At 42.5% G+C, this 18,708-nt stretch overlaps 1 pseudogene; it reads left to right on the top strand.

Moving 5' to 3' along the window:
• The first annotated feature begins 1,126 nt into the window (after positions 1 to 1,126).
• Positions 1,127 to 14,681, top strand: LOC123157414 (uncharacterized; annotated as a pseudogene).
• The last annotated feature ends 4,027 nt before the right edge of the window (positions 14,682 to 18,708 follow it).

Raw genomic sequence — 18,708 nt, 5'->3', positions numbered from 1 at the left:
TGTAAAAAACATGATAATTTACATGCCACTAACCTGATAATATACATACAAACACCGTGATAGCTTCTTTTGACCCGGAATTTTATTTTGTTGAAAACATACTCTCAATAATTTTTTGTGTAAATAGCATATGATAATATACACATTGCGCACCCGATAACTTACGTACCAACATCAAGGTAACTTTCAACCGAGCGAAAAAATGTCGTTGATACATCATGGTTTTGGAGGACTTCTGCCGAGCTCGACATGCAACTCCCTCCATGGATTTCACTAGTGTACTCTTCCAAGCAAGTTGGACAATAGTATGTGTTGGCCCAGTCCCGACGCTGAGTACTTCCAGTGACGACGATACGACTGACGACGAACGAAGCTCGCTGGCGAACTCGACGAAAATACTTTACGCCGAGAAAAACAGTGCACCGCAGTGCAAAGCTAGCCTTGGTAGCTAATCCAGATCGATTCTTTTCTGTCTCGTGTACTACATCCAGTACTTTTTTGTTGCTTTGACAACTCACGGTTGTTACCAGTTTACAGGGGGTATATATAGCTACATAATATATAGCAGCTAAACAGTCGCTATCATAGTCCTACTCGGTGTGATGATGGTTAGAATCCTACAAGGACACATACATAGACATGCATGCAACCGGACAGGACACTAGTACTGTCGTGTTTAATTGCAACAGTCTCCACTCTAAAATACCGCGTACGTAAATTTTGCCGTAATTGGACCATTACAAAGTTTGACCAATTTTATGAGGGAAAAAGTTTATCAATAATTTTTAAATTATATATACCCCAAAAAAGAAACATAGTAGAAGGGAAAATGGGGAAATTTAGTGGCAGGGTCGTTGCGGCCATACTACTGTTCTTCCTGAGGAATTTCCTTTCATCCTCGAGCAGCCAGTGCTGATACTGTTGCTGATTGATGTTGCCTGCCCGCAATTTGTCTAACTGATGTCGCTATGTTTTGCAACAAGGGAAATTGGAAAAACAGGGAGAGATGGATGGCTGTTCATATGGTCCGAGATGGAGAGATGGATCGCTGTTCATACGGTCCGAGGCCGAAAGCCCATCATCTTCTATTCTCCATCCCGTGACCTATATCTACTACCAGCTCGTTCCAATCCTCTTCTCCCCACCTCAGTCCCCAGAGCCAGCCGCCACTCCCTGCTCCCCTTGTCTCTCACCAAAGCAGAGTAGATCTGGGAGCCTGCTATCCGGAACGGAGGGAGGAGGCGACGTAGCGGACCACTCGGTGCAGTGGCTTAGTTGAGCAGCGGTTCATCGCATCTTTCCCTTCTCCGATTCCGACAGGCAGGCAGTCAGGCAGGCAGGAGAAGATCCCTCTTGCGCGTCCGGCAGCAAGCAACAATTATAGAGGTAAATTTGTGTTATATTACTTTACTGGTACGCATCCATATACATATCAGGACTCTGGACTCTTGTAATCGAATCGATTTTTTTGCAAACTAATGATTCGTCCAGTAATTTGGACTAGTGGCCTCAATGATAACGCGTGCCCTCTTGTTACAAGACAGGCAACTAAGTTGGTATATATAACTGGCCCTGGTGCCTAGTTAATGGATCGCCGAGGTGGTATAACTCAAACTGACCTGGAGTATATGCTACATGATGAAGATGCAGAGCCAATGGCTCTGCCATTCCCTCTCTTGGAGAAAATCACAGATTATTTTTCTGACGAGTTGATAATTGGAAGAGGTGGCTGTGCGGTGGTTTATAAGGTAGGATTAAGAACTCTCACGTGCTGCCCGCACTCTTCTTCTGACAACTTCGATCAATTTTCATCTGAAGTGGGAACTCAAAGTTTATCTTGTATGATCTCCCTGCTGCAGGCAATACTTGATAATGGCGTTCTCGCTGTAAAGAGGCTGCCAAATACGTACATGTATGAGGAACAATTCCACCGAGAGGTGGAATGTCTAATGAAAGTGAAGCACAAAAACATTGTCCGATTTCTGGGATATTGTGCTGACACCCAAGGGAATATGGGAAGCTACAATGGGAAAATGGTTATGGCAGATGTACAACAAAGACTGCTCTGCTTCGAGTATCTGCCCAGGGGAAGTCTTGATCATTATATTACAGGTTGGTTCATGTTTACCTTTTAATCTTTTGCAATGGATATTGCTTGGTTCAACCTACTCAAGCATATATAGCTGAAATAATTTACCGTGTAATCTAATATTTCTTCTTTAAAAAATTAAGGAACAGTCTCAAATATATAATAAATTAATTCCCATCTCTCATCTCCCATTTGTAGATTCATCTGGAGGACTTGAATGGGTAAAGCGCTTCCAAGTAATAAAAGGCATATGCGAAGGGCTAAATTATCTTCACCAAAACAATATCATGCACTTGGATCTAAAACCCGGGAATATATTATTGGATGAAGATATGATGCCAAAAATTACTGACTTCGGACTATCAAGGTGTTTTGAGGAAGACCAAACACGTGTGATTACTAAGAATGTGGGCGGAACATTGTAAGCCATCTAAAGCCCGTTGGAAGCTATATCTTAGACTATTTCAGCCATAATGCAATTTTATATTGCAGTCTCTCAACATATAACTAATTGATCAGACTATATGTACTTTCAGGGGATACCTGGCACCAGAATTCCATGAGGGTGAAATCACACACAAATTTGACGTGTATAGTCTTGGTGTTATTATTATGGAGATGTTGACTGGAAAGAAGAGGTGTGAAAGTATCGCAGATGTAAGAAAATTTCTATACGTCGCCTTTCCAAGTCAAGTTTTAACATAATGATCTTTTGCATTAAAGTTGAGTTTCCATTAAAAAAGGTTGATCCATTTGATAATGTATTCATGATTGGAATTATCCTAGGTACGTGAAAGTTGGAGTTATAAGTCAGATATATTGTGGTGGGATCAAATACGAGTATGTGCTGAGATTGGGATCGAGTGCACAGACTTAAAACCAGCCAACAGACCAGAAAGTATGAAACATATAATTGATAGACTTTTATCAACAGAATGCAGCACACATGTAATCCCAGTAGGTGGGCCCAACAAGCTTCTCGTCCTTCCTAAGGCTGCCATTGTATGGTGTTGTGATGCCTAACACCCCTTACACTCTGATCGTGACAACACAAGAAAAAGAAGAGTTACCACGAAAGTGGATCACAGATGTGATCCTCCACGGTGCTTCGCTAATATTAGGGGGTTATGAGCATATAAAGACTTTCCAAAGCCAACCAGACAAGTATTTTCAAGAGATGGGGAATGCAGTGCAGGAGGTGGAACTAAAAGCACTTTATACTCCACCACAACACACCACAACATCGACGTATGAGGTATAACTGTTACTATATCAGTATAAATATGATGTCACACATTTGCACGATTAGTTTTGTAAGTTGTTGTATGTATGTTCTTGCATAATCTTATATGTTACCATTGAGATAGTAAAAGGCCCACTGTATACTTTGAAAACTTAACAACTAATAAAAATAATGTACCATCTTTCCATTAAGGGAGTAGGTGGAAAGGCAATAAAATATGAGCATCAATCACCGCCAATTTTTAGCATGGTTAATATTTGCTATTCTTTTTTCCACTACTTTGTAATATATATTATGGAAGATGGATAGATAAATGTTGATCTCTCCTAAACCAAAAGGTTTACATTCTAGTATAAATGTTACTTCACTTTTTGTGTTGTTTTCACTTGTATTTTTGTGGTGGTTGTTTGGATTGCGCTTACACGCATACGCACATGGTCATATATTCCGCAGCCAATCCCGCCCACAATCAAGGTATCAATTATATCTTCTCTTTCTCGTTTGCAATGTCTGTGCAATAAAACATGGAGGTGGTCTCCAGTCATATGTTAACCATAGCTTTGTTGAAGCAGATAATATGCAAGGTAAAAGATCTAGGCCAGTATTCCCTGGATACAAACCAGGCCAAGCAGTGGTGAGTGCATCCTCCCTACATAAAAAAATATATAAATGCACATTGTTGAATATACATGTGGCACCTCTCTAACAAGATATTTCCTGAAAATGTTGATTGACATTTAAAATGCAAAAAAACTACGATCTCCAATGTTAATTATTTTACCTCAGGAATGGCCAGTCCATAGTCTCATTCGGCTTGGCACCTCTATTTTGTGACTGAGCACATGAATGCTTTATTTATTTATATTGCAAGTGAGCATATTCTTTTCCAACTCGGAGGCAATTGCCCCATACGATCCATTAATTAAGCAAAAAGAGAATTGCCTGGTTAATTATGGAATTCCGGGCTAAAAATGATACAGCTGACTGACCTGGTATACAAGACAAAGCCGCCACGCAAACCCCCGAGAAGGAAGGCACCCACAAGCTAGTACTGTTGCACCATCTTCATCACTCCTCACAAGAGAGCAACTCCGACTCCATCACTGATGGCCGCCAGTGAGGCCCACAACACACAGAAGCGTGTGTCACGTGAAGAACCGCCAAACAGTCAGCCATAGACGCCGATGACACGGCATCACTGCCTCCTAGTCAAAGTTTAAAATCACGGTCAAAAGCAGAGCGATCGTGGCGCTATCGCGGGCAAGGAGCCTCCGCTTGACATAATCACGCAAAAAACGCGATCTGGCGCAAATCGCGCGGAAAACAACATGATTTGTTGTTGTGGTCACTGTAGTTTCGGGGGACGGGCTGAAAGTCTGAAACACAAGGGCCCAAACAGACCAGAAACGGCCCAAATTTCTCACCACATATATATAGCACATCCTCCAGTAAACATAGCATCGTGTCCCAGTCTCCATTCCCTTCTCTCCCTCCCATCAAAAAGGTTGCAGCGGCTGTGATGTTCTTTCCAGTTGCGGTCGGCGCTGACTGCCGCTTCGCCGGAAACCTGATTCAGGTACGGGGAGGTGGCAAGGCGGCAAGGCAGCGACCATGGCAAGGGAGCAACCACGGCAAGGCAGCGACCACGACCATGGCATCTGAACATAGGTCACTGCCATGGTCGTGGTTGTAGCTTAGGTTCAGGTTCTGGTTGTAGCTTAGGTTTTCAACATAGACAAAAGATCTGTCACTCAATATTTTCTTTAGATGATGGCTTGTGATGCCCTGATCTACTTCTTTAATTTGCTTGTGAGTGAATAAGTGACAGATCAAGAACCTCGGTTGAACTGGTGCAGACCTCTATTATACTTGTTATGTTTGAGTTTATACTGTAAATCCTCTGTTTTCTGCTGAAAATCCCCTGTTTCCCGAGAAAAATATGCACATGTACTGTTCCCGCGAAATGGGATAGCGGCCGGTATCGCCGGCTATAGAGGCTGTAGTGTTCGCATGAGCCAGCCGTGAAATGGTTTAGCCTGCGATCTTAAAGTTTGCTCTGGGGTAAGCTCCGAAGAGGATATATGCAGGTTGGTGCCACAAAGAATCACTCATTGGTCCACCCATCGCATGCCATCGTCACCGCCTGGACCTTGCCGCTTTAGCTCCCACTCCATAGCATCAAACCTACCATAGTGACCTAGTGAACACGACGAATTGTCGATTTCCGCAACCATGCCGCAACCTCATCCTCGCTCAGCCCCATCGCAATTGCCGCAGGAGGCACTAACGACCACCACCACCAACTACATGTCTCCCCGGCCGGAACCAACTGCGAGATGACACCTCCAAGAGGGAATGCGACAGAGACCAACGCCATAGTCCTAATCGGGGAAATCGGATCTACGGTTCCCCCCGGAGCACCTCCATGGAGAGACATGGGCTGCACTGACAAGGCCTTCAACAAAGATACTACAGCACGCCACGACCATAGTTCGCCATGGCCTTCGCCGACAACTGCATCTCCCAAGTCCAGGATCGACTAGTCCACCTGGCACCTCACTGTCGCTTGCGTCCCTACAGAAGAGAGCCTGACCCAGACCCATAGTTTAAAATTGGACTATTAACCGAACCGGGGAGCCTATCGGTTTAGGTTTTCACAGGTTGGACCGCTGTTCATTGTCTGATTTTTTCGCATAAAATTATATATCTTGAGTAATATATCTGCTAATATAGTGTAGAACAACGGTCAAATAAAGTTGCTTTCTCGTACGGTACAACAAAGTAGCACATCAGAGTTGGTTACTAGGCCGTGGGCACACCCTTCCAACTACTCACGCGTCCTATCTAACCCCACTTCTCTAGAAAACCGTCTGGTTTGACCCTTTTTCTTGGTCCGATTGCGGCACGGTCAACTTTGGTAGCACAAAAACACATTTTTGGTAATCAGAAGGACAAGCTCCCTAGATAAGGGAATCCACATAGTGTATCGGTGTCCTCTGACAAGTACAACTCATTGTACCAACACAAACTAATCTATGAAGTGTGAAGGGGAATTTCAGACCTGGCCTCCATTGTAGTTACAATAATGGCTAGCTTTCTTGTGGGGAAGTAGAAGTTGGGCAATAGGTCTTTCTTCTCATTGTAATTGTGTGTTGTTTGATGGTTGGGCTACAAAGCAGCCAAAGGACCATAGTAGAAATGTAAAGCTCCATTTCCATGTATATTTCATCGAAAAACGTTGTTCCGTTTTTGTCTCCGTTCTCGTGTAAAAAGTTGTCTTCCCATTTCGGTTTTGCAAATTTCCTTTTCCGCTTCCGTATTTCCTCTCTGTTTCCCTTTTTGTCAAAAAAGCGGAAAGTTTTCACTTCATTTTCATCCCTACATGAGGGCAACCACCGATGAAGATACCGAGATGCTTTTGACAAGAAGTGAAGAGAGAGGTTGACCAGGGATGCTTGGATCCATTGACTGCATGAATTTTACATGGAAGAATTGTTAGTGGATTTGACATTCATACTTTGAGATTCTTGGCTCTCACAACGATCTTAATATCCTGAAGAGATCTCTTTTTGTAGAGCTTGTTGCCGGTGATGCTCCACCTTACAACTATGTTGTCAATGGCCATGAGTATAACACGGAGAACTACCTTGCTGGTGGTATCTATTCTCCACGGACCACATTTGTGAAAACAATCCTGCATCCTTAGGGAACAAGAGATCTCACTCTACCACGTGCCAAGAATCTGCTAGAAAGGACGCTGAGAGCGCTTTCGGTATGCTTAAAGATTGCTTCCCGATTATCCGTTGCCCTCCTGAGTATTGGAAGCCTCAGAGACTATGTCAAGGTCAAGGCAACATGTGTTATCTTTGTGATCATCAAGGATGAGAGAGAGCACCCAGAGAACTTGTGGTTCCTCTATAATGGGGCCATGATGGAGCCAGAACATCACCCAAACAGGATCCAAGCATTCCCCGAAGTATACCAAAGGGCCGAGAACTAAGAAACTCACAACCAACTTCAAGAAGATTTTGTTGAGTACCATAGTCAACTTCATAGAACTTCATTCTTGTGCTTTTATCATGCTTTATTTGGATTATTAGTTCATTTGGACCATATGTTGTGTTTGAATTTGAATACTTAAATTTGAAAACAGTAATTTTGATAGGTATTTGAATTCTCAAGTTTCAAATTAATATGTTGTGAAAATATATGTTGAAATGGACCTTGTATGCAAACATTAGGAAAAACTGCAAAAGAAAATTTTGGGGGAAAGAGCTAGGGGCACAAAAGTTTAATCCATCAAAAAATGGGGAACTAAAGCATGGGGGATTAAAGGGTGGAGGAATGGCTAGAGATGCTCTAAGTTGTTTGGTTGGGAGTTAAGGGTCGACCAAAAATAGACTTTTCTTCATGACATATTGCACTATATGCTTTGGATAATTCATTAATTGTTTTCTGGCAGTATAATTATAGGAGAAGAGAATGGGCATGTTGGCTTTTGGGACCATCAGACACAGGCATGTAACAGTGTTGTCCTTTTCCCGATAAAGAATATTGATGCCTCTCAGCACTAATATATATATCATGCTTTGGTCTGCATTGACTAACACAGTAATTTGTTTCTATCAATAGAGAAAAGTGGATTCGCTTAAACTCCCAGCGACAAAGGGCATGATTTTGGACTTTTGTTAATAGTACTTCCATCATGCAAGGTGCCATTCTCATAAGTTGTTATCTTGTCTCATTGCAGTTAGGTGCGTTAGATTTATTGAATGAAAGCAATGGATTGTTGCTGGCACAGAAGATGGTTATCTCCATGTGTATGACTATGAAAACAAGCGAAAGGTCACAAATGTGAGAGTTTTTACCAATGGCTTTAGCCGTCTGTACTCACTAGCCGTTCATCCAACCAAGCCGTATGTGCTATCAGTGGGTTATCTACACATGAAGCTTTGGGACCGGGAGTGCATGCAGACATTTGAGTTTAAGGATCAATTTATTACTGAAATATATCATGCCACATTTAACCCAAATGACACATTTGCTACAGTGTCATTTTACAACGAAAAATACACTTTGAAGGTATCCGTCTCTCTCTCTCACTAGATTTTTGCGTGATGAATACAAGTATTGCTTTATGATTGTGGCCTTTATTTTCTTTGATTATGACCTCCTATATGTGATTGTTGTGTAGGTTTGGAGTCTTGATTTGGGATACAACTATCCTCTTCATGGGCATTCGAGCAAAGTGAACTGCTTGGATTTCTTCACATGCCATGATCAAGAATTTTTGGTTACAGGGTCAGATGATTGGACTGCCAAGGTCTGCCATACTCGTGGCAAGACATGCTAATATAATATTGTTCATATAACAGTTCTAATGCAATGCTTGATTCTTTTTCCCCGAATCAGATATGGTATTTGCCACAGAAGATATGTGTGTATACACTTGAAGCTTTTGTATCTCCAGTTAAGTCTGTCCTGTACCAGCCAAATCTTCAGAATCTAATTATAGGTTCAAACGATGGTGCTATTTATTTGTGGAGAACCAAAATTTGCAGGTAACTTGAAATGTAGTGACTGTACCTAGTGTCCTTTTGAAGCACATGCATATAGTCGATCAATTTTTTTTCACGTCTTTAGTTAGTCAATTATTGATGTTGCACTCAATGTCTTGATCGTACATGTACTCGAGATCTTGATCATACACGCCTTTAGTTAGTCAATTTTTTTCCAACAGGATTTGTTCATGCCCTCCCACACTTACAAGAATCATCAAGATTGGTTGTGTTGGAGGTGCTTACCATCTTGCATGTGTGATGAGAAGGTATATATTCATGTTTTTTCCTTTACTGCGCAAAAGCGTATCTTCCATGCTTTCTATTTATTATGCCAGACTTTTAATGTTATGTGCATATGTACCTATTATATGTCAGCATTGTGATTGGAGAAGGAAACACAGTGGCATTTATGGATATCAATAATGTGCATTATCATGAGCAATTAACGGATTACAACAAGTGGCAGTTAAGTGCAGACACGAGACAACATGTTGGAGACACAACTTCTAAGTTGAACTCACTAAATTTGTTTGGAGGGGTGAGTGAATTAATTAAATACTTAAATGATATCTTTTGCACCTCGCCTTTAATCTTTGTGAAGTCAAGCTTATACAGCTAGTTGACTTGTCTAGTTTTAGCTGCAATAAATTCTTTCCACAATGCAGATCGGTCTCTTGTATTAGTTGTAAAATTCATATGATATTTATTGGGCAGCTATTAATTAGTTTCACTAGCTATGTGCACCCTTTACATCGCTATCCAATGACTCATATATTTTGCAGGACATTGCAGGGTGCATCAACCCACGGGAACTCCGCTTCCCATATAATCCTAATGATCCCATCTCGTGCTCATTGTACCTAACAAACAACACAAATGAAAATGTGGCATTTAGACTTGTGGACAAGAGCCGCAAGTCCCCATGGTGCTTCACAAAGCTTCCATTGTATGGCATTGTGCCTCCTAGGTCCACTTATACTTTGATTGTGACAACAAAAGAGGAGATGAGGCTGAAGGAAAATAAAGACTTCGATCTCGTTATTCAAAGCAGTTTATTGGGAGGTAAGTACATCATGGTATTCCAAAACCAATCTGAGTCTGATCATTTTTTCGAGGAAGCCAAAGAGTTTGGGAATATGGTGCATGAGGTGATATTGGAAGCCGTTTATCAGCAGTACAAAGAGATCAAATCTGAGGTGAGTTAGTTCAACTACACAAAACATTTCTCTCAATTAATGTTCATAGGAGAGGGTTGGAGAGTTCATAATTTTACTAATCATGTATATATAGTACAACATGAGTGGTGCACATTGTAGCCGATTTTGTACATCAAACATGAGTGGTAGCTATGGAAGTAGATCTTATCTACAACTAGTGACTTGGTCTAGGTAAATTACATGCAACAAAATGTTACCTAGCACCCCGCCACAGTTTGGACGTCCTGTGGATGGACGCATAAGCTGAACCGAAGTTAGTTGAATGTAGATGTTGGTATCCACTTCATAAGCACACTAGCAAACTTCTTAGTGTGGGAGAACCAGACTGCACTTGATGAAGTCTGCGAAATCAACAACGAAGTCACTTGCCGGGTTGGGGCTACATCATTTGTAGCAAGAAGGCACTCCATCTCTCTAGTTTAGAGGAACAATGGTTGGCCAATGTGTCGAGAGCTGCTAAGTGGCAAGTACTCGGACTCTAGGCGGCAGTTTCCATTCAGACCTAGGGGATGTGACTGTGCACGGGAATGGATTTTGTGTAGGTGGGTGTGTGTGTGTGTGGAAGGAACTTGGCTCCTTGGGCACACTCACTCACACCTTTATCCTCCCAAGGGCACGGATACCATCTCCATCAACCGACCGTGCCAGCCAAGCAAGCTAGTGGGCTGACACCCTAAGGCTAATGGCGCCACCACCCAAAATCTCGGCTACAGAAGAATAACTCTCGTGGTATTGACAAATAGGGAGTCTGTGTCACTCGACGCTTGAACCATTTTTTGACTTTTGAGCCAACCCCATATAGGACGATGCAACTTTCATCACAGTGAGGAAAACGCTCATGCGGAAGGGTTATTGGATTGCACTTCCCTAACTACCAGACTAACGCCAATGAGGCACGCAATTTGCAACCTCTTTTCGCGTACCGGCGGGGTCTTTTCGGTGAGTAAGAGTATCCACTCGGAGGAGGATACCATATGGCGTACCAAAACCAGATCACTTGATCGAGTGTCTAATGGATCCTGAGTCATGCGCCTGAGTAGACACTTGTGTGAGATAAGGATGAGGGCACTACTTGAAGGATTCAATAGTTAATGGAGATATATTGATCGGGGGACACTGTATCCCCCAAAGATACCTACCAAATTACCAACCTTCGTCTATCTATACAAAAGCTAGATGAACTCCTGCCAAAGAACAAGGTCACACAGGAGAAAAATACCCGTAACCTAGCTTAGTAGACAGATGAAACACCATTGTGAACCTCTCATGATAAAGAAAGGTAGGTATGCAGGATGCAGGGTAATTTACACATCCGTAGTCCTAAACCTAGCTTAAACCACCGTGTCATCTCTTTCACTGACGAGATCCCTTTGGGCACCACATCTCCCTCTACTCTCATATGTAACTACCCACGGTTCATAAGAACTCAGTGTGTTCTGTTCGCCGATGGTGGACTAGGTTGGCCTTCATGTATAGCGATGAGATATTGTCAAAATAGACCACAATTTCAAGATGTAGGTGAATGTGGAGTGCACCCATGATCAATTGGTGATGGTAGCCCGTAGTGACTGAAAATAGAAATTCTTTTTATTCATCCTCTGAGAGAGAGATAACCACCAGCTGGTATTATGATGACAAGACGGCAAATGCATCACCAAGGAGGGCACAATAGCAAGACGTCGATTGGCGAGTATTGAAGCACTCAACCCAGTGGGCATCATAGTAGGTGATATGGGTTGGGCGTAGTCACTACTGGCGCCCCTACATTGATATTCATTGTCCGATCATAGACGAGCGACCATGATCGACCGCCGGCGTTGGTACGCACTACAATGATAGCTAGAGGGTCTTTTGATGGAGCAAGGCGTGCCTCTGGTCAACACTCTGCTAGCGAGTGTCCTATTTACTCTGGTTTGCACAGTTTTTTTTATTCCACACTAACTCACTCGATCAGCACTTCTCTTTCTCTACCTCTTGACTTCAACATATTTGTTGTCCTACTAACAAGTCGACCAACAATGCCACATGTGGCCAATCCAACTTAAAATCAACTTTTGTTTCTGATGTTGTTGAGTTTTTCTTTTTGTAGGTTCAGAATATATCGGTGAAGTATAATCCTGACGATATGCGGTCCATAGATGCACATCCAACACAGCCATGGTTAGTGCATATACTCTAGCTAGCATAATATGGACATGTACATTTTTTCATTCCTTTGTTCAAGTGAATGTGTTGGATTGAATGTCATTATATCCAATGGTAAATTCCCTATGGTCGCACAGGGTTTTAACAGGTCATAGAAATGGATATGCTTGCGTATGGAACCATGAGATGAAGGCAAGCTAATCCAAACTCTTACGAAATATATAGTTATGTTATCTTTTAAATGTAAAGGGTAATCACAACAAGAGCTGGATCAATATGTATAGATGTTGGCAAGTAAAATGCATGCCTTGGCCGCGCCTTTTACTTTGAACTAAAAACGTCATTTTGTATGGCATGCAGTACCCGACGAATTCGTTTAAAGTCGCGGAGGTTGCAGGTATTTTCTTTTGATGCGTATCTACGAGCAGAAGTGACAGTTAAACGCAGCTGTATCGTCATATGATACACTGCCATTGAGTACTGACTAATTTGACCACTTTGACTGCAGTAAATAATGTCAAATTTATTGCAAGAAGGGAATGGATTATAGCTCAGACACATAAAGATGTCCTCCATCTGTATGACTGTGCGTGTGTGAAGAAAATAAAAAAGATCAAGAGTGTTGAATCTAGTGTACGTCCATCCAACCGTCCAATACTAGCCGTTCATCCAACCCTACCATGTGTGTTGTCGTCCTATGGTTGTTTGCTACTAGTTTTAGACTGGGACCAGACCTGGAAGCCGACATATTATGGGACTTGGGACGGGAACCTGTCTCCGAGGAGGAGGACAGTCGCATTTAACCCATGGGACCAGAACTGTTTCGCGAGTGGGTCTTGTTATGGCGAAATAGAGGTTTGCCTGGCTGGATTTCTCCTTTACGCTAACTATAAACTTTGATGTTATGAAGATAGTTTCCAATACTAGCACCTCAAGTCCTCATTGTATATGCTTGATGACGTTCAGGTTTGGAGGCTTGATTCCAACACCCCCGAATATTCTTTGCCTGGGCACTATGATATGGTGAATTGCCTTGATTTTATCAGACGTGGAGATCAGCACTATTTGGTCAGTGGCCATCAGGATTGCACTGCAAAGGTATAGATTAGCTCATTACAATTTAATTCTAGTTTAGTTGGAGAGGCTGGAACGATCCTCGTTTTGCAAATAATACTGTAATGGAGTATAAATTGCTATGTTTCTTTCAAAACAGATCTGGGACTTGCAGAAAAGGGAGTGCATCTGTACGCTACAAGCTATGTCTCCAGTTCTCTGTGCCCTGGCCCATCCAACCCTTCCTGTTCTAATTACAGGAACGCAACATGGCATCATTCAGATCTGGAGCTCTGCTGATTTCAGGTAATCACAATAGTTTGCAGACATTATGAACGCCCTTCCAAACTACAACCCCACCCCATGTTTGCTTTGCACACAAGCGATCAACTAGTGCTGCCGGGGATTGTGGAACAAAATTTAGCACGTAGCTGCCTATATTAATCATGGAAAATTCCATTTTCGACAGGCTCAAGAGAACCATCAACTTAGGTGGTGGTGGAGGACCTGTTGTCGGTCTCGCCTGTTTGATGGGCTCACAACGGTATTACCTGTGCTTGTTATTTTTATTTCATTTCTAGAGTTACTAATAATAAGAGAGAGCTTGCTACGCTGCATGCTCCGTACCGTAGTTGGAAAACAATGATAAATGGCATTGTCTCAGATAATTTATCAAGCTTTCCCTTTGTTCAAACTTGCATGTGTTTAGTGTATTCTTCTATATCCTTGCCACAGTTATCAACATTCTTATTCCCGTGATAGCAAACCTGTATATAAGTGTATCTTTTTCTTTTGTATGGCAAGGATTGTGATTGGGCAAGAGAACGCAATATCTATCATGGATTATTTTCGGAGCCGGGGAAGGCGACGTGCCCGTGCGCTGGCGAAGCAAGCTGAAACGGAGCTCACTCAAGCCGAAGAAGAGGACGGCGAAACAGAGGTGCTCACTCGAGCCAAAGCAGAGGAGGCAGGTGCAAAGCAGCGTTGGGCAGAGCACAGCGAAACAGAGGAACAGGCCGCTACGCAAGAGCAGCGGTCATTGCAACCGGGAAGTGCGGCTGAAGCGGAGTGCAGTCAAGCCAAAGGAGAGCACAGGGAAAGAGAGGAGCCGGCAGTGTTGCCACCCAAGAGCGGATATGCAATGTCCCGGGTGGAGCACCGCCGCCGGGAGAAGCGACGGGCGTCACGCGCTCGTGCGCCGGCGAGGCGGGCTGAAGCGGAGGGCAGTACGACTGAGGCGGAGCCTGTGTTTTGGCTTTCGGTTTGTGAATTTTCAAGAGATGGCCGAAATTCGGCTATTTTAAAAATCTCGTAAAATCTCGGACGAAATTGTGAAACCAAAATTTGAAATTTGACCGAAATTTAACCAAAATATGAACCAAAAAAATAAAATCAAGTGGAATAAAAGCTAACTATCTGCATAACCCTCATGAGTACAAAATATAGTGTTTAGCAGATTAGTACTGGGGATTAGAAACATCATCAGAAAACTCGTGCATTAGTTCAAGGCCTGACGCCTCCACACAAACATCTTGCAAGAAAAGTCCATGAAGAGATCGCCATGGAGCAGCATGACGGAGGCTTCAAGAACCGAAAGAAGAAGATTTGTTGACGGAATCAGCCGCATCCGGCAGAGGTCGGCGACAGCGGCCGGGGAGGCACGCCTGCTGCTGTGCCCTGTGCGCAGCGCCGCCGCCGCGGCACACACAGAACGTGCAGGAGCGCAGCGCCGCCGCGGCACACACAGGAGGAGCAGGAGGAAATAAGATTCTTTAGGGTTTGGGTGTACGGTTGAGCGTTTTACTGAGGCAAATCGTACTGCGAACGTTTCAGAAGTTGGGCTGGGCCATGAAAATTCAAATTGGGCCGAAAAGTTTGACCGATAAAGACATTTACCGGGCCAGGCCGAGATCGCCGAATTTCGGCCGAAACCTGATTTTCTCGGCCGAAAATCAAAACACGGGGCGGAGCACGGCGAAACAGAAGAACCATCAGCTCGCCTGCATGTGCCATCAAGGAAATAAGCTGTCGGGTACCAGTGTCGGTGGTCCAAGCTTCCAGGACCCAAGCAATGCGTCTACAGCCATCGATCGTTGGGAACTTTCAACGCGTTCCATGTGAAGATGGAACAACTCTAAACCCAAGTACCTCTTGATTACTCTGAGTGTAGACTGTTTGCAATTGCAAGTCTTGTTAATTTGATACGGATTTCAGTACATACACCTACAGCTAAATCCTGCTGGGTGATTGTGCAACAACGGTTTACAATGTTTGTGTTCCCGTCGAACAAATTAATAATCTTTCTCCACTGTCAGTTATGGCATCTTCAACCGATTGGTTTCCTTCTAGACAAAACCTCATTTTCAGCACCATGTATGATTCATGGAACCCTGCATAGTGCTATTTACTTCAATTCGGCATGTTATTTTTTGCTTGTATTCTTTTGGAAGGGAGTTTGTATTTCTCTCTCTTATTATTCCTCTGCTTCTTCCAAGGCAAACGAAGGAAAAAATGAATTTGGTGACACACTCAGGACATGTCCATTCCAGTTTTCTAGTTCTTATCTGCAATCAACGTAGAACATAGCCGACTAACGAGTATGGAATTTTTTTTTCCAACTCACTAGTAGAACACCCATGCGTTGCTACGGGCTATAATGCATACTAGATCATGAAAGGCGCGCGTTGCTGCGCCCGTCTTCGGGTAATAATAAATGTTAAGCTTGATACAATTATGCGGAAGCATTTTATGTAAACTTTAAATCTTGTAGTATTACAAACAATTTTGTGTAATTTCATTTTACCTGAAACTCAAAGCAATATAGTAGTATTAGGCTTCTGCCGTTGTCATTACAATACAACGATTGTTCGGAGACCTTGGTGAATAACAATGGTTCAAATGGAAAACAAGTCATCTCAAGGACTTAAGAATAATTAAAGCTGAAGCCAGAATTTCACTGTCCGCTTAGATTCAGTGCCAAAGGTTATTAGTACCAATGCAATACGGCTCTAGCTTCCTTCTAAATTTTTATTGGCCAAAATTCAGTACATGATGTTCTACCACTGAGTTGTTGTCACTGTTTCCTCTTTAGTATGTTCTGAGCAGTCCAACATGCATTTTCTGCAGATGGCTACATTGGAACTCTTGGGCACCTTATTAAACACATCAGTAGGATAGTTCTTAAATTTATTAAAGTGGAAGTACAAAAAATTCAATGTAAATCTAAGAAAGAAAACCTAACGTAAATTAAGTAAATTTAAGAAATGAGAGATATTGTTTTGATTCTATCATTGCCATATTAGTTGAATCACCATCTCTTAAAACATGTCTCTTTCTCAAGTTATGGAACTTCATCACTTCCAGTGCCAATCAGAACCGCATTTACAACTGAAATATAGTAAATTGTCTTCTAACCAAATAATTCATCATCGGCCATCATTTTGTTTCAGCATGAGCTATTTTAAAGCGAGCAAATATCAGTGACTAAAGTAACACAAGCTCTGTCCTTAGACGGATGTGCCATGCAGCATGAATCGAGGTAATCAATTTCATCTAATAATGAAACTAATGAACTTATGGCCTTATGCCAAGTAGCACGATCAGTCGTATCAATTTTTTCATATCTTCTCAGGAGTGACCATGAGCACTACAAATACGTATGCATTCACAAAGTCACATCAAATTAAGCTACTCAAATTTCGCCATTTCATCCCCAAAGCTAAATATGAAACATAAATGGCACTACATTCATGTCATGTTCGAGCCAGCAATTATATGGTATTCCAAATGCTTATGTGGTTCCCCGACCTAAACTGGAAGTGTGAGTTATGTATGAAAAAATAACGTATCTCCCAGCCACGACTTTTGTTTTTATAGCAAGTGGCCATCTAATGTGTACACATCCGAGTATCCTCTACAAAGTTTAAAGTAAAACTCTATATGTCGCATGAGCTCCTTTAGAGCTGTAGACTGAAGATCAAACTAATAATAAGTTATCAAACTCCTAGAGACTATAGATCAACCTAATAATAAGTTACCAAAGTCCTTGAGAGTAGAAAACACTATACGTACTTGTCCAAGAATATTGACATGGTATGTGGATGAATCTTATCAACCAACATACCTTTGTGCCATGTTACTCCTGCTCCTATTGGTCACCACCTTCTGCTGTCACACCCCAACAGAAACAATCCATCAACAGACAGAGCAAACCTATACTCACAATTCCCAACCAATATTGAAGGTGTAATAGGTGCTTTACCCTCATCATGGCGAGGTCGATGAATTGGATATGGCGCTTCAACTATATCCGCTTCCTATATATGGAGGCATAGAACTCCATGGGACTGCAGCCCGACAGCCTCCACACCCTTCTCATGATCCTGATGCTACATACATAACAGGAAAAAAATTTAAAACCAAAAGGATTGAAGCCAATGAGATCATGGATATATACAGATCAAGGCGGGGAATCACACATTGATAGGCCAGACTACCTCGAGGCCTAATGCCAGCAACAGTAACAGAAGAGAGATGACCAAGCTTCTTCGTCATTCTGCCACCATCAGTCTCAATTTTTTTTCCCTTTGAGGGAATCCAGTCTTTGCAGCATAAGTCAGCTATGTGTGGGGGACGCAGATGGGCCAGTTTTATCTTGCAAAGCAGCGACCCGTTAGCAAATCAATAGCTACTTAGACCATCAAATCCACCTGGTTTACCAAAAGGCTTTATATCTGACCAACTGCCCCTGACACTAAGTGTCTAACAGTGAATTTCTTCAGTCATAAGAAGGACATTATCAATTGATTTAACTTAAGATTTATATTATGTTAGCAAAATAATGTTGATGTCTAAGAAAGACAATACCTATTGCTTAACCGATGTAGTACCTGTAGAGGATAAGAGGGTACCAACTTGTTACTGCAAACTGAACAATACTTTGTTAAAATAGCATTGCCATGCAGCAGAAATCACATGGCCATTTATTCCAATGCAAGCATACAAACAATTGCAAGGAGTATCACCTGCCTTGGCTTTGCATGGAGTGCCATGAGGCCAGAGGTGTCGACGCCTAGCCCCTAGCATCTGCACCTACTATTGGACAAAACATATGTTTATGGTTCGAATGTGGCCGGAGGCCCGGATAGGCAACTGTAGCGAGCACCTACTCTATACAATATGTTTTGCTAGGATGAGATAAGATGGTTTGACAGTTGGTAAAAATGCATGGTGGTCGTCGTTGCGGAGAAAGTTGGGTTGTTCCTGGAATGCGGAGGAACAGACTTTTTTGACTCATTACGCCATGGCTACCAGCACAGTACAGTTCGGTCAGTATAACAAATTTAAACACCCAAAATTGGTACCAGCATGGTCGCCAAAGCTTGAGCGCCATGGACGTCG

The sequence above is a fragment of the Triticum aestivum genome, chromosome 7B, assembly GCF_018294505.1.
Source record: "Triticum aestivum cultivar Chinese Spring chromosome 7B, IWGSC CS RefSeq v2.1, whole genome shotgun sequence".
Taxonomy (NCBI): Eukaryota; Viridiplantae; Streptophyta; class Magnoliopsida; order Poales; family Poaceae; genus Triticum; species Triticum aestivum.
Note: the sequence above shows the minus strand (reverse complement) of the source record. Positions and strands in the feature narration are given on the sequence as shown.